At 41.3% G+C, this 15044-nt stretch overlaps 1 protein-coding gene and 1 non-coding gene across 3 annotated transcripts in view; one reads left to right on the forward strand and one right to left on the reverse strand.

Annotated features, from left to right (window-relative positions):
- The window catches only part of XK (X-linked Kx blood group antigen, Kell and VPS13A binding protein), a 54562-nt gene that overhangs the window by 19200 nt on the left and 20318 nt on the right, over positions 1–15044 (reverse strand). The gene's annotated exons all lie outside the window — the stretch shown is intronic.
- TRNAR-UCU (transfer RNA arginine (anticodon UCU)) lies at positions 5359–5431 on the forward strand. Its single transcript has one exon. It is a non-coding gene; the product is annotated as a tRNA-Arg (tRNA).

Consider the following 15044-nt stretch of genomic DNA (forward strand, 5'->3'; position numbering starts at 1 on the left):
ACATGGGAAAACAGGAACTCAAGGTGCTAAACAACTTTCCAGAAAAAACTCAGCTCGCAGAGCTGGAATTCATACCTAAACAGTCTTGGTCTTAACCAACAGGAAAATCTACCTAAATAAATATTAAATATAACAAGGCCTAGCAGTGGTCTTAGCTTTACCTTTTATCTCCTTTATATCAATGGGTGGCAAGAAGCCGGAGTCTGCTAACCTTGAGGTCCAGGGCCTCAAAAAGTCTGGAGAATCCCTTCTTGCCTACAGTATTGTGGAGAATTGTCCAATTCTTCTTTTTTTCCCCACTGAGCCCAAATTTTATGCCTATTTCCTGTTGTATGAGTATTCTATATATAAAAGCTTCTTGAAATCATGCTATCTAGGCACCTAGGCATTGGTAAGCCTCACTGCAGGTTTTCTGGGAATCGCCTCCCAAGGCACAACCAATGATCAGAAGCAAGAGGGACAGGCTCCTCTATCTGCCTACCAACTTTCTTATCAATCTGCCTCAGGCAGAGAGAAGAGCCATCAGTGTGTTGAACTAGAGAAAGGAACACCCTTGCTCTCCATAGCCACACAAAGGAAGGTAGTACCTGACCCATGTGCAAGGCCCTCTATTAGGTTTTCTAACAACAAAACAGTCAGCAGGTCCACTTAGAACCCTGCATTCTGCTGCAGATTCTCACCTCTGGCAAGGCACAGCAAAGCTTCTTAAAACACAGTTACTCATGTTTAGTGAACTTTGTAAACAATCAGGCACAGCCACTTGACCCTCCAAAACTGAAATAAGCTTTTGCATTTTCTACATTTGACACCACTTGAACCAAAGATGCTCACAAACATTTGCACACACATCCTTACCTGCACTAGTCATTTCGAGTATATTTTGATTTTTCCGTCCCTCTTTTCAAATGCTTTATTCTATTCTCTTATTTAATGGTCTTGTTTTATATGTGCTTATGGCTATAAACCTTTTAGAAATATATAAGAAATTAAAAAAATTTTTTAATGGATATATAGGGGCTTCCCTGGTAGCTTAAAGGTAAAGAATCCGCCTGTCAATACAAGAGACACTGGTTCCATCCCTGATCTGGGAAGATCCCACACGCCAAGGAGCAACTAAGGCCGTGCACCACAACTACTGAGCCTGTGCTCTAAAGCCCGGGAGCCACAACTACTGAGCCCATGGGCCGCAACTACTGAAGCCTGTGCTCCACAACAAGAGAAGCCACCATAATGAGAAGGCTGCACACCGCACTGAAGAGTAGCCCCTGCTTGCCACAGCTAGAGAAAAGCCCGTGCAGCAGCAAAGACCCAGCACAGCCAAAATAAATAAATAAATACAATTATTTTTTAAAAAGCCTTTGCCTTGCCAAGGTTAAAAAAAATGGATAAACAAATGGCTTGGACCTTGCAAAGAAAACGTCAGTTCTCCTGTGTATGACTGCACCTGTTCCACACGCCTGATCCTAAGCTATACCACCAGGCCTATCAATACTTTACAGAGACATGAGTGAGGAATCAGAAGGTCCTATGCTAGATTCTTCAAACGTAGGCTCTAGAAGGAAAACTGAGAGGCTACATAAGCAACATTGCCAGGCTCCAGTGAACTCAAATACAGCCTTGACATGAGGGGTGGGGAGGAGTGTGTACTTCCCCATCAAGTAGCATTAAGTAACTTCCACCAGCTTGTGGCCACACACTCCAGAAAAGAAAACTGGAATCCATATCCAGGCAAAAGCCAAGCCTGAATGAAAAGTCTTGGTGGTACATAGAAGCACGTTTCCTCCAGCTCATTTGGGGTGAGTTTAATTTTGGAGGAATGGATATGAACTCACCCTCAACTCCTACACACTTCATATTGTCTTACACATTGAAATTCACTATTACACAATCATTTAGACCATTGTTTAGACGGCTATAGCAGTTATATATACTATACTGAGTATAGCTGAAAATGCTCTTTGGTGTAGAAAAATATAAATAAATAAACAGTTAACACCCATGTATGTGTTAGTCACTCAGTCGTGTCCAACTCTTTGCAACCCCATGGACGCCTATGTCCATGGAATTCTCTATTGGAGTGGGTTGCCATTTCCTTCTCCAGTTAATACCTCTCTCTCTCCATATATATATATATATATATATATATATATATCACTTACTGGATTTGCAATAGTCAAATTCATCTGGTATAGGTAGTTGAGAGTAATGTGGGATCCAAATCACAGACGTCTAACATGAAGTATTAATAGAAGTCTGAGAAACTTTCATACTGGAGAAGTCAATACAATACAGCTCAACCTTAGGGTAAGAAGAAAACAAACTAGAGTAAATGTTTTACTGCTCATTACTGATGAACAATTTATATATAAATAACTGCACATATTTAATGGGTACAGTTTGATGATTTTGGACACATGCATGTAAAATTTTCAGAAATTAAAAATAACCACAAACTTCAATTTGCCCAAAAGAAAAATATTCATATAGAATATTTAGATAGAATAGAATATAAGTTCAATAAAAACAGATTTTGTTTTATTCACTGCTGTCTGGGATGGAGTATAGTGCCTGGCACACAGTGGGCCTTTAATAGTTATTTGTTGAATAAATTAATTGATAACAAGGATTTATTATCATTTTTAAAAAAAAATAACACTGTATCCGAGTCAGTGCTACATAGCCTTTTCATTTATCAAACCATATGCTATTAATACAAACATGTTCCAAACGGTACACCTCAATCCTTGAAGAACATTTCTAAAATGTATAGGATCTTCTCCAAAGAAAGGTATAAAAATAACAAATATAAGGCTGAAAAACACACAAGCAAAATATATTTCTGGGTGGCCCACGTTTATCAGAAAGTCAGATGTCCAGAAATCTCCATTCCTTTTGGATTGTTTAACTGAGTTTCATGGCACATTTGACACATCTGTTCTGCCAGGCACTCTTACTTTGAAAGAGAAGAAATTGGATAACCAACTCTGCTCAACATATTTTCATTCTTTTTACTAAGCATTGACTAAAACAATTCAAATGAGCTTCTAAAAGGTTTAAAAATGAATAGAAAACTTTGAAATCAAAGTTTCCTAGATTCTTCGTAGATATTCATCACTTTACCCACACACACACACACACACACACACACACACACACACTTCCTTTAATTAACCTTGACATTTGGATCCTGGTCCACATATGAAAGAACAACTCAGAAAATGTTACAGAAGCAAATGGTAACAACTGCTTTGTCCATAAGTAGCTAATTCTCACCAAGTCTACAGTCGTGAATTTTACTGTCTTACTTTTTCCTGAACATAGTGGACATATACCATTGTAATAACCTTGTTACAAGTTGCTTTGCATTTATGTTTAATATTATCTTCCCTAGAGAAAATTCAATTTCATTCTATCCACTGAGCCCAAATTACTTTTTGGTCTCTTGAGGCATAATCAGAAATACCAGAAATAGCTTTCAACTAGAAGTAAGCATTAAAAACTACTTATCTCTGGAAATATAAAGACTGGCTATCTCAATCTTCTTCCTCAGGCTCCTACATGTGGAAAAACTGCAGAATCAGCCTTAATAAGGAAAGGCCAGCAACACCAATGACTATTATGCATATAATCATATAGCTGTGAGAGCTGGTCTGACCCTTTCTACAGGTTCCTCTTGCCCATGTTTAAATCTCCAACCTTCAGCCAGTCTAAGAGTAAGGTGATCTCTAACTGCACAGGATGTGGAAGGATTGAGTATGTCATACCTGAGAAATAAAAATGTGAATTCAATTCAACTTTTTAAAGAAGTCTTTAGTACATCCACATACCTGTCACCAGGCTAGGTACTATTAACTATGTGTTTAAGGCATTTAAAGGAGAAGGCAATGGCACCCCACTCCAGTACTCTTGCCTGGAAAATCCCATGGATGGAGGAGCCTGGTAGGCTGCAGTCCATGAAGTTGCTAAGAGTCAGACACGACTGAGTGACTTCACTTTCACTTTTCACTTTCATGTATTGGAGAAGGAAATGGCAACCCACTCCAGGGTTCTTGCCTGGAGAATCCCAGGGACGGGGGAGCCTGGTGGGCTGCCGTCTATGGGGTTGTACAGAGTCAGACACGACTGAAGCGACTTAGCAGCAGCAAGGCATTTAAAAAAGGTGTTTGTAGTAACAGATGAAGGACACTATTATTTTTCTCAAATTAAAGTTCCCATTTTGAGATAGTTTTTAAAGTAGACATACAAAAGTTGGTTATTTGAAAAGATCAACAAAATTGATAAACTCCTAGATGGACTGATTAAGAAACAAAAGATACAAAATGAATTATGAATATCAGAAATGAGGAAATAGCATTACAGTCCTACAAACATTAAATCATGTAAGAGAATATTACTAACAACAGTTGCCAATAAATTCAGCAACGTAGGTGCAATGGACAAATTGGTAGAAAAATACAACATACCAAAAGTGACACATGATGAAGTTAAAAATCTGAATAGCTATCTGCCCATTAAAGAAATTAAATTACTAATAAATCTTTTCCACAAATAAAAATTAATTCATCATTGTTTTGCATCAAGACCAGAGAAGGTGCTGAAATACCTAATCCAAGCTCACCTTACTCACTTTTTGAAAAGTTATAAATTTTATTAAAATCCATTAAAGCTACCAGTGCTATACAAAAAAAGAGAAAAGTAGGCACATACCCTTTGTGGACTTGCTGTCTAGTGCAGTGATCCTAAAGGAGGACCCTCTATAAGTAAACAATAAAGTATAGTAATTAACCTCCATAGGTAAAAATATAGCAAATTAACCTCTAATAAGCATTTCACCAAGGGCCTGCACCACATACTAACATTTTAAGCTTATCTTGTTTAATCTTCACAACAATCTTGTGAAACCTGTGTTGACAGATGCAGTTGACAGATGAAGAGCCAAAAGACCTGTGAGGTGAGACTGGTCACACAGCTATTCGGTGGCAGAACAGGCCATCAGCCCAGACCTTAGACCAAGCACATTTAAACAAAGTAACAGCTGTGTTCTGCTAATAGGCTGCCTAGAATGAGCGTGCCTCCTGAATTTCCCAGCCACTGATGTCCCAGAGCTGCAGAGAAACCACCAGCAAGAACATAACACTACATATACACTTTGGGTTCAGGTCTTCCCAACCCCCTACTGCCCAACAGTGTCTACCTATGTGTCTCAGTCATCTACATTTCTCAATGAGCTCCCATATTTCTTCATGGAATATGAAGAAGCAAAAAAGGAAGGAGAGAGGAAAAAAAGAAAAAGGAAGTGAAAAGAGAGAGAAGGCATAAAAAAGCATTAAAAAAAAATCCCAAAACATTTCAGGGACTTCCCTGATGGTCCAGTGGTTAGGACTCTGTACCTCTACTGCAGGGGGCATAGGTTTGATCCCTGGTTGGGGAATTAAGATACTACATGCTGTGCAGAGTGGGAAAAAGCAACATTTCCAAGCACTTTCATACCTATCATCTGCCTTATCTTCCTACTCTCTTGAGGAGGTAGGCAAGCAGTCATTCTGTTTTATAAAAAGGGAACGTACGACGTAGGAAGCCATGTAGATCAAAAGGAGGATGGAGAAACAGTGTGAGTCAGACAGGACAGGAGAACAGAGGTTGGCAATCTAAACCCTATTTTTGTCCAGTATGAGAGTTAACAGTGCTTTGAACACTGTTAAAGGGTTATAAAAATAGACAAAAACCAAGAAGACTATGTGACACTGACCATTTATTGTTTAGTCGCTCAGTCATGTCTGACTCTTGAGACCCCATGGACTATAGCCCACCAGGCTCCTCTGTCCAAGGGATTTCTCAGGTAAGAATACTGGAGTGGGTTGCCATTTCCTTTTCCAGGGGATCTTCCTGACCCCTGGATCGAACCTGCATCTCCTACATTGGCAGGTGGATTCTTTACTGTTAATCAAAAACATTTATTATCTACCTCTTAGAAAATTGTTCCCTGCAATAGAATACTTAGCCACAAGAACGAACGAACTAGCACTACATTCATCAGCATGTCAGCATGTATACTTCTTGAAATACTAGGTTGAGCAAAAAATGCAAGTTACATAATGATATCTACAGTATGATAAAGTTTAAAGACCTACAAAACTAATACATAATAGTCATAGAGACAGTGTAAATGCAGTTAAGTTATAAATCATGCATGAGAATGATAAACTCTGAAATTATGGCAAGGAAGCATCATGGGGTGCCCCAATTGTACTAGTATTGTTTTATTTCTTAAACAGAAAAAAAAATTCTGACGCAAACATGTCATGTGAATATTCAATAAAGCAGACAAGTAGGTACATGGGTGTTTCTTATAATATTCTTTATTCCTGTCTACATGCACAAAGAAAAGATATCTGCAGCTAATAAGTGGGTGTATATTATAGATATTATGTATGGTTTTCAGCAAGGCCTCCAGAAAAAGCCCCATAAAACAGAAAAAGCCCACTCATGACGTCCTTGTGGACAAGTTAGAGAAAATGCATATGCTACTACGAGTGCAATGCAGATGGATTTTCAATCAGATATGCAATCTCTACTCATATGCTTTACTACTTCCTTCCAGGCCAAAGGGCAATTGTCAAGGAGTGCACAGGGCTGTAGCTTTGGGGCTGTCCTAGCCTCACTGTCTTGTCAACTGCTGCACGAAGACATAAACTTATAGCCAGGACAAAACTGGGAAGACAAGAGAAGCATGATTCACAATTATCTGAACAGACTGATATCCTGGGCTTGAATCCAAGAAAAGGAAATAGAACAAGAAAAAAAATATATCAAACCCTAACTTTATATATGTAAAATTATATTGAGCAAGTACAAGATGGGTAAATCTTGATTTAGCTGCTCTCAGTATGGAAAAAGAACTAGGCCAGATTTATCAGATCATCTATCAGTATAAACCAATTGTGTGATTGAGCTCTCCCAAAAGCTACATTTGGGCACATCAATAAAATCGCAGAGTTCAGATTAAAGCAAAAATAAAATAAAACACAGTTTCACTGCTATAAGCTCATCATATATGCCTACAATGTCACATGCAGTTATGAATGCCATGTGTTAAGAGTGACAAGTCAGATGAACCAGACTGTATTTCAGGTAGAGACCTTGATGGCTACCAAGCATGCCATTAGAGAAAACACTGGAGGGTTTGGAGAACGGAAAAGAAAAGGAAGACAGGACACTTGTGAAAATGTGAAGACCTGCCATGTCGTAAGGGAAGTAGTTGTGTTAGCGTTGCTTCAGCAGGGAAAAATCAGGTCTAACCAACAGGCTAAAAATTAAAGGAGGCTAATTTCCATATAATACAAGTGAAAATGCTCTACTGAGTAGTGTCAACTTAGTGGCGTATTATCATGAAAGGGATTTCATTTTCTCTCCTGATCTCCTCTCGATTGTGCTAAGTGGAAACAGAATCTGGAAGAAGTGACAATGTCCCAATTCTGAGCCTAGACCACAAGAGGCTGCGCACTCTTTGACTCTCAGAGCCCTGCCACCACCAGGCCAGCCTGCTCAGGAAGTAAACACATGGAAGAGAGCCATTCCAAGTGCTGCCATCCTAGACCGATTATTCCCACTGACCCCCAGACTGCATGTGAATTCATGGGCAAGCTTACTCAACATCAGCCTAGCCAAGCCCAGACCAGAACTGCCCAGTGGACCTGTAGACTACTGAGCAACAATAAATGTTAACTGTTTAAACCACTAAGTCTTGGGTAGTTTGTTATTCACAATAGCTAGCTGATACAATGAAGACCTTTTGTCCCCTTTCCACGCATATTACTCCATAGTCTCTCCTTGCCCCAGGCTATTCTCTCAAGTGGCCCTCCATTAGAAACCTACAAGAAGCTCTGAAATCAAATGAATCCTCTATTTTCCCTCATCCAGCTAAGAAGCCCTGGGGCACAATTTCAGCCTATTTCTTATACAAACCTCTCTATTCCTACCCCTCTATTCTTTCACAGCCTCCATCAGAACGTGTGCCCTTGAAGAACTTAACTGCCTTTTCCACAGCTGCACATGCCTGGCCCGCTTTGACTGAAAAGACCACCTCCATTCAGATGACAGCACTAATGGCAGAGCCTGAGACAAGCATCTGGATGCAGGCAGTTCACTGGGAGGGGAGCCTAGGAAACAGAGTGAAGGAGGAAAGGAAGCAAGGCTCATCAAGACTACATAACACTGTCAAGCTGGTTACCACTGTGTCCCATGGACATCATTCCCACTGGGGATCCACCATACATATTGGATCCCGAATTATTCATCTTAAGGACAGAGGCCGAAGCTTTATTCATTCACTACCATCTTCCTTAGTTTGCAGGTGGCCCAAAAAGCGTTACCTTGCCCACACTTTCCAACACTAACTGAGCTGTGTTCCCTGGCATAGGAGAAAATATTAAGACAGAAAAGAAGAAAAATACCTCTCATGGTGTGCTGGGACACAGGGGCTGGTCAGGGGATGTTAGCAATGTCCACGGAACTTTTCACCACAGCTATGCTAAAATCAAAAGGGCCAAGGACAAGTGGCTCAGAGTACAGAAGAGCCTGTTACAGGCCCTACATCCAGCTCTCCAGGCTATGAGTCCATTCATTTCTCCTGACTAAACCCATCAACTCCATGAGCTCTATCCTTTCAGATATCCCACAGACACTTTCAACTCACAATGACAGAAACTGAGAGGAGTCTGGAGCACACCCATGGATCCAAACACTTTAGTTACATTTGCTGATAGCAGCAGCATGGGCTCCCTCAACTGTGAGTGGGTTAGCCAGTGGATGAGACTCTGAAGGCCCCTGCCAGGCTCTGGAAGCAGTTCTTCCTGAATTGGGACATTAGAGAGATGGTCACATTCGTAAAGAAGAGGTGGAGCTCAGGATTGGGCACTGCCCTTTCCACATGTTGGGGGCAATGCACCTCCTGCGGTGGTCGTGGGCCTGTCGCTTGCTGGCTCCAAGATCCAGGCTATCAGGTCACAGATACATGACAAAATGCGTTGTCCAGCAGAGGTTCAACTGTCGCTCCCCCCCCCCCCCCGACACACACACACACAATGCAATAAAACCAGTCTTGCTTCCAATTACACACTTCTTTCAATATTCCTGCTCAACATTCCTTTGTTTTCTTTTGAATTCGTTTTAACATCTGCAAATTCCCTCATGAATAATAAAATCTTTTAATGTGTCCATATCTATATGAGTGACAAGATTTCATCCTTTTTGAAAAATATCTTTTAACTGCTTTGGAGCTCACGGTGAGATGCCCAACAGATTCACCTGTCAGAGCCAGGTAAACACTGTTCATGGAGAAGTGCGCCTGGTGTGCGATGAAAGCCCAGGTGTGTCTTTTCTTCTCTCTCCTGGGTGAAGCCAGAACACCAACAAAACTATGTGGACTCTGTGTTCTTCTAATTTAAAATTGCCTCTCTACTAATGTTTTATTTTGGTTTATTTTTGGCTGTTAAGTTATTCCCTATCATTGGCAGAAATGGATGGGGATTTGGTACTAGGGTCTGATCATCCAGAGCTCTCTCTAAATGGGTTCATGGTCTATAGATATTCAAGTCTATATGATTCAGGTCCCTGCCCACAAAAGAGAATCCAGTTTGTCAGCCTTTTTATTTGTTAGTCCATTTTTTATCTCAAATCAATTCAAAATTTCATGCCCTTTGGGAAGAAAACAGCTATTTGAAAAACCTGGACTAGGGAGATTTTCTGCTTGTGTTTACACTTAACCCATGACTGAAGTTGTAGAACTGAAGCTATGTCTCTGTGGCTATATGTACCTGTGCCTATAATTCAGAAATTCCTTCATCTCTGATTATGTGAGGATGTAATGTGTTCCTACCTTTGGATACATGTCAATGTTCATCGCAGCACTGTTTACAACAGCCAAGACAAGGAAGCAACCTAAATGTCCATTGACAGAGGAATGGATAAAGAAGATGTGGCATATATATACAATTGAATATTACTAAGCCATTAAAAAGAATGAAATAATGCCATTTGCAGCAATATGGACAGACCTACAGTGTCATACTGTAAGTCAGACAGAGAAGGAGAAATATCGTATGACTTCCCTTTTATGTGGAATCTAAAAAGAAATGATACAAATGAATTTACTTATAAAACAGAAAGACTCACAGACTTAGAAAATGAACTTATGGTTGCCAGTGGTGGGGGGTAAGTGATATGGAGTTTGGGAAGGTCATGTACGCACTGCCATATTCAACATGGATAACCAACAAGGACCTATGGTATAGCACATGGAACTCTACTCAATGTTTGGTGCCAGCCTGGATGGGAGGGAGGTTTGGGGGAAAATGGATAAATGTATATGTATGGCTGAGTCCCTTCACTGTTCACCTAAAACTACCATAACATTGTTAATCGGCTATATACCAATACAAAAAAAAAGGTTTAAAATTTGAAAAAAAATACAGGACCTCTATTCTGATTGGCATATCTAAATAAATAATTGCTTATATAGACTGAATATAACTAAAATTTCCTAAAATATAAAAATGAACTCTAATACTTTAAAAGCGCTAGATTAAAAAATAATAAAAATAAAATAAAAGTGCTAGATTTTAAAATATTTTAAAAGTTCAAATTGACATAATTCACGTTAATCTTTGACTATGATGACAAGTATAATATTTTGGGTTTAATGACAACTAGGTCTTCTCTGATTCATCAGTGTTAATTATAATACAAGCATACATTTTTAAGCCTTTTGGGTATATTTTTCCTAAATATGTAAAGGTTTATGATCAAAAGAAATAGAATTACTCATACTGAAGGTCTAAGATTATAGGAAAAAAAATCAATTTATATTTAAGCAAATAGAGTGAGTCACTGTTCTGATAAACCTGTATTTTCCACAGTAATGAGATTTTGGAGTATGTTCTGTTGAAGAACATTTCTAAAATCTTTAGACAACTGAAGGCTCTGAAGTGATATTATGAGATAATTAATAGAAATTCAATGGATGCCTAGAAAATGTCTAAGAAAGAATACTAAAACATTGGTTGCTAAGCATGATTTGAGTTGATATACTTTTGCTACACTACAGAGGCTGTATCTTTGGATTTGTAAATGAGTATGTTCATTTCTGCCAGAATGTGAAACTATAGAAAGGAATTGCATGGCTGAATAAAGCTGGCTTGAATGTATTCAAAACCTCTGCTAAAATGGCAGAAATTTACAATGATCCACCCCCTGGTTTTCTCCATGAAATACCTGTGACTGCTTAAAAGTTATAATTTATGTAAATGAGACTCTACAAGAATGAGTCTCCAGTATGAGTCTGAAGATAATGAGACATTTTAAAAATTAAGGGCAGAAAAAGTGTTTTTGGGCTGAAGTAAAATGACTTGTTCCAGAATGGGAAAGAGGAAGAATGGTGAAGGAAAAAAAACTGAATGAATATAGAAAGCATTAAGTTTGTAGAAGAATCTGAAAAGTAACACAAATCTGTGTTAAACTTTGCCAAATCTGGCTCAGTTTATGGGTTTACTTGTAAGTTTGTCAAAAAGAGATTGTGGGTTCCTTAGAGTCAAATATTACATTGTAGCAAATCTAGAATTTATTTGCTCTCTGTGAAAATGAGTCTTCTTGGAGTATTGGTCTGCTCCTAATCAGATCAGATCAGATCAGTCGCTCAGTCGTGTTCGACTCTTTGCGACCCCATGAAGCGCAGCACGCCAGGCCTCCCTGTCCATCACCAACTCCCGGAGTTCACTGAGATTTACTCTGCACCTGTTATTAGTTTCCTATGGCTCCTGTGATAACAAATTATCACAAACTTGGTGGCCTAAAACAACACACCTTTATTCTCTTACAGCTTTCGGGGCCAGGAGTCTCAAATTAGTTTCTCTGGGTTAAAATCAAGGTGCTGATAAGGCCATGGTCCCTCCAGAGGCCCTAGAGAAGAATCCATTTCCTTGACTTTCTAGCTTGCATTCCTTGCCTGCTAGGAATGCAAGTGGCCCCATCCTCCATCTTCAAAGCAAGCATATAGCATCTTTCTCCAGTCCTCACATTATCATCTCATTCTGTAATCAAATCTCTTCCTGACTCTCTTATAAAGACATTAGTCAAATGTGAGCTGTGTATCAGTCATGAATTATAGGACCTCCTATCAGTTCATAAGGAATTAGAACAAGAAAAACAGATAATACTGACTGTACACTGAAGATAGTAATGAGAAGCCCTGTACTATAACACATCATTAAAGGAGAAAATTGATCCTTATGAACACTGTGAACTTAGAATTAATTTGTGGTGTGAGTAACAAGTTCAAGTCTCTATAGTGTCCAGACTATAGTGGCCACTATGAGTAAAGTGGGTGAGACATGAAATCCAAAAGAGAGAAGTGGCAAACCAAAGGCCAACCTTAATGGGATAGTATCTTGTATCTGCAGCTGACTGCAACCACATGGACACCCAGACATTTTGATTTCACGAAAGAAGTCAGAAATCCAGATACTTAGGTTAAAAGTTTGTGATTCTAACTGTCAGCACTTATGAATTTTCTTTTAAGATGTCTGCGGAGGACTAGCAAACACCATCCAGATTAGGTTTGTGAGCTGCCACTTTGCAATTTATGCTTTAGGAAAGAATGTATTCAGTTTAGTTCAGTTGCTCAGTTGTGTCCGACTCTGTGACCCCATGAATCGCAGCACGCCAGGCCTCCCTGTCCATCACCAACTCCCAGAGTTCACTCAGATTCACGTCCATCAAGTCAGTGATGCTATCCAGCCATCTCATCCTCTGTTGTCCCCTTCTCCTCCTGCCCCCAATCCCTCCCAGCATCAGAGTCTTTTCCAATGAGTCAACTCTTCTCATGAGGTGGCCAAAGTACTGGAGTTTCAGCTTTAGCATCATTCCTTCCAAAGAAATCCCAGGGCTGATCTCCTTCAGAATGGACTGGCTGGATCTCCTTGCAGTCCAAGGGGCTCTCAAGAATCTTCTCCAACACCACAGTTCAAAAGCATCAATTCTTCAGCACTCGGCTTTCTTCACAGTCCAATTCTCACATCCATACATGACCACTGGAAAAACCATAGCCTTGACTAGACGGACCTTTGTTGGCAAAGTAATGTCTCTGCTTTTCAATGTGCTATCTAGGTTGGTCATAACTTTCCTTCCAAGGAGTAAAGAATGTATTAGAGGTTACTAAATGGTCCCTCATTTAGAGACTCTATTTTGGGGATCTAGAGACCTATTCTAAGAGTTACAGCTACATGACTGCAGGACCTGTCAGATTCAGGGACCAGGGGAGCCTGGGCCCTCAAAACACCTCTTCTCAGAGGCTGTCTTCAGAGGGAGGCCAGCCTTATTCCCAGGCCTTGTGTTCAGGCCAACAGCAATCTGACATCACTCTCCAAGGTCTTTCCAGGCTGGACTCTTGGGCTCATGTCATCTCACAAGTGATGTTTTCACCTGTGCTGACCTGTGTCTGGTGTCTGACCCTGGCCTGCCCTGACACTGCTTTTGATCACAGACCTGGTTTGGCAGGCACGCCCTCCCTAGCCCTTGTTCCCACTCACACTGGTTTTAGTTTTCCCACTCCCAACAGGGCATTGGTTGTCACCGGTCTCTGCAGGGCTCAAGTTAGAACAAATCCTCCCTCACCAGTCCCCTTCCGTCTTTTCAAAATGCACAAAAAGCCTAACCTTGGGTGACTCATGCTTTCCCAAGGGCAGTGGTTCTCAGCCTCTGCCTGCCTTCCTCCCCTGGTGGAGGACCCCTGGTCCTGGGGAGGAGAGGGGTGTGGCAGGGTGCCGCAGTTAGACAGAGGATAAGCTGCCCGGGGCCCCCATGTCTGCTGTGAACCCACAGGCACAGCTGGAACACGATTCTTAAAGCAACAGTGGTACAGCTCTGCCTGATTCTCCCCTGTCCACGTGACTCTGCACATGGCCTGCCCACATGAGGTCAGAAAAGCTCAACCTCCAAACCTACTCATCAAACAGAGTCTAAAGAGCCCAGGAAGCCTGGCTCCCTGCAGGTGTCACAGGGTCACTAGTGCTGACACGGCATGGTCTGTAAGGTGACCCTGAGCACACAGACCTGCTAACCTGACACGGTTTATCCACCTACTATGACTTCTCTGGTCCTCAATGGATCCTCTGGTATGACTTCCGGTGAGGTATCCTGGAGACCAGATCTCATGCTACAACAAGTCATGGCGTGACTTCCAGTGAGGTATCCTGGAGACTACATTCAGTGTTAAACATGCCACAGCAGTAAGCCAAAATCAACCACTTTCAGCAACCATACAACTATTTAACCAACCTGGCAGGATGTGAGTACCATGACTGATTCCCTGGCACTACCCACCCTGGAGGCACTCCCTGTTGTCTGAAAGTCAGTGGAAGATGAGGTACCATGCCCTGGACATAAAGATGCTCCACTTCAGGGATAGGGTGGCATGGCTGGTGTCCTCATGTGACCAGCTGAAGGACACTCTCCACCTGCCGTCGCTGGGGAGAAGCCTGCTGGCTACTCAAATAAGCAGGAGGGTAAGAGGGAGGCTTGCCTGAGTCCAGAAGGGCTTTATGGCTCTTGTAATGATCCACAAATTTGTGTGGTGAACATCTTGACAGTGAGGCATCTGGTTGAAGGAGCACCAGGTGTCAAGAAAGGTTTCTTGGATTAAACAAGCACCTACTTCACCAAGCTGTATGCACACCCAACATGGTTACTCTCAGACACTCCTGAAAAGCCAGCAAAGGCTAAGCCAGTGCCAAGCTTCCATCAGTGGAGGAAGGAGGGAGATAGAGGGTGTCACTAGACAGAGGGGAGCAGAGAGGGAACCAAGGTGAGGACTGTGTGGTTCCCGGATGTAGCCCTGGCTTCCTCCTCTGCACAGCACTCTACCCCCACAAGGTGCAGCAGGCCAGGCCGGGGTTCTCACAGCCAGAGGCCCAAGCATCCAGCAATCACATGAGAACCAGGCCTGGCTGCCCCTTGGGGGACCTGTCCAAGCAGCTGGGGAGGGAGACACA

The sequence above is a fragment of the Bubalus kerabau genome, chromosome X, assembly GCF_029407905.1.
Source record: "Bubalus kerabau isolate K-KA32 ecotype Philippines breed swamp buffalo chromosome X, PCC_UOA_SB_1v2, whole genome shotgun sequence".
NCBI lineage: Eukaryota > Metazoa > Chordata > Mammalia > Artiodactyla > Bovidae > Bubalus > Bubalus kerabau.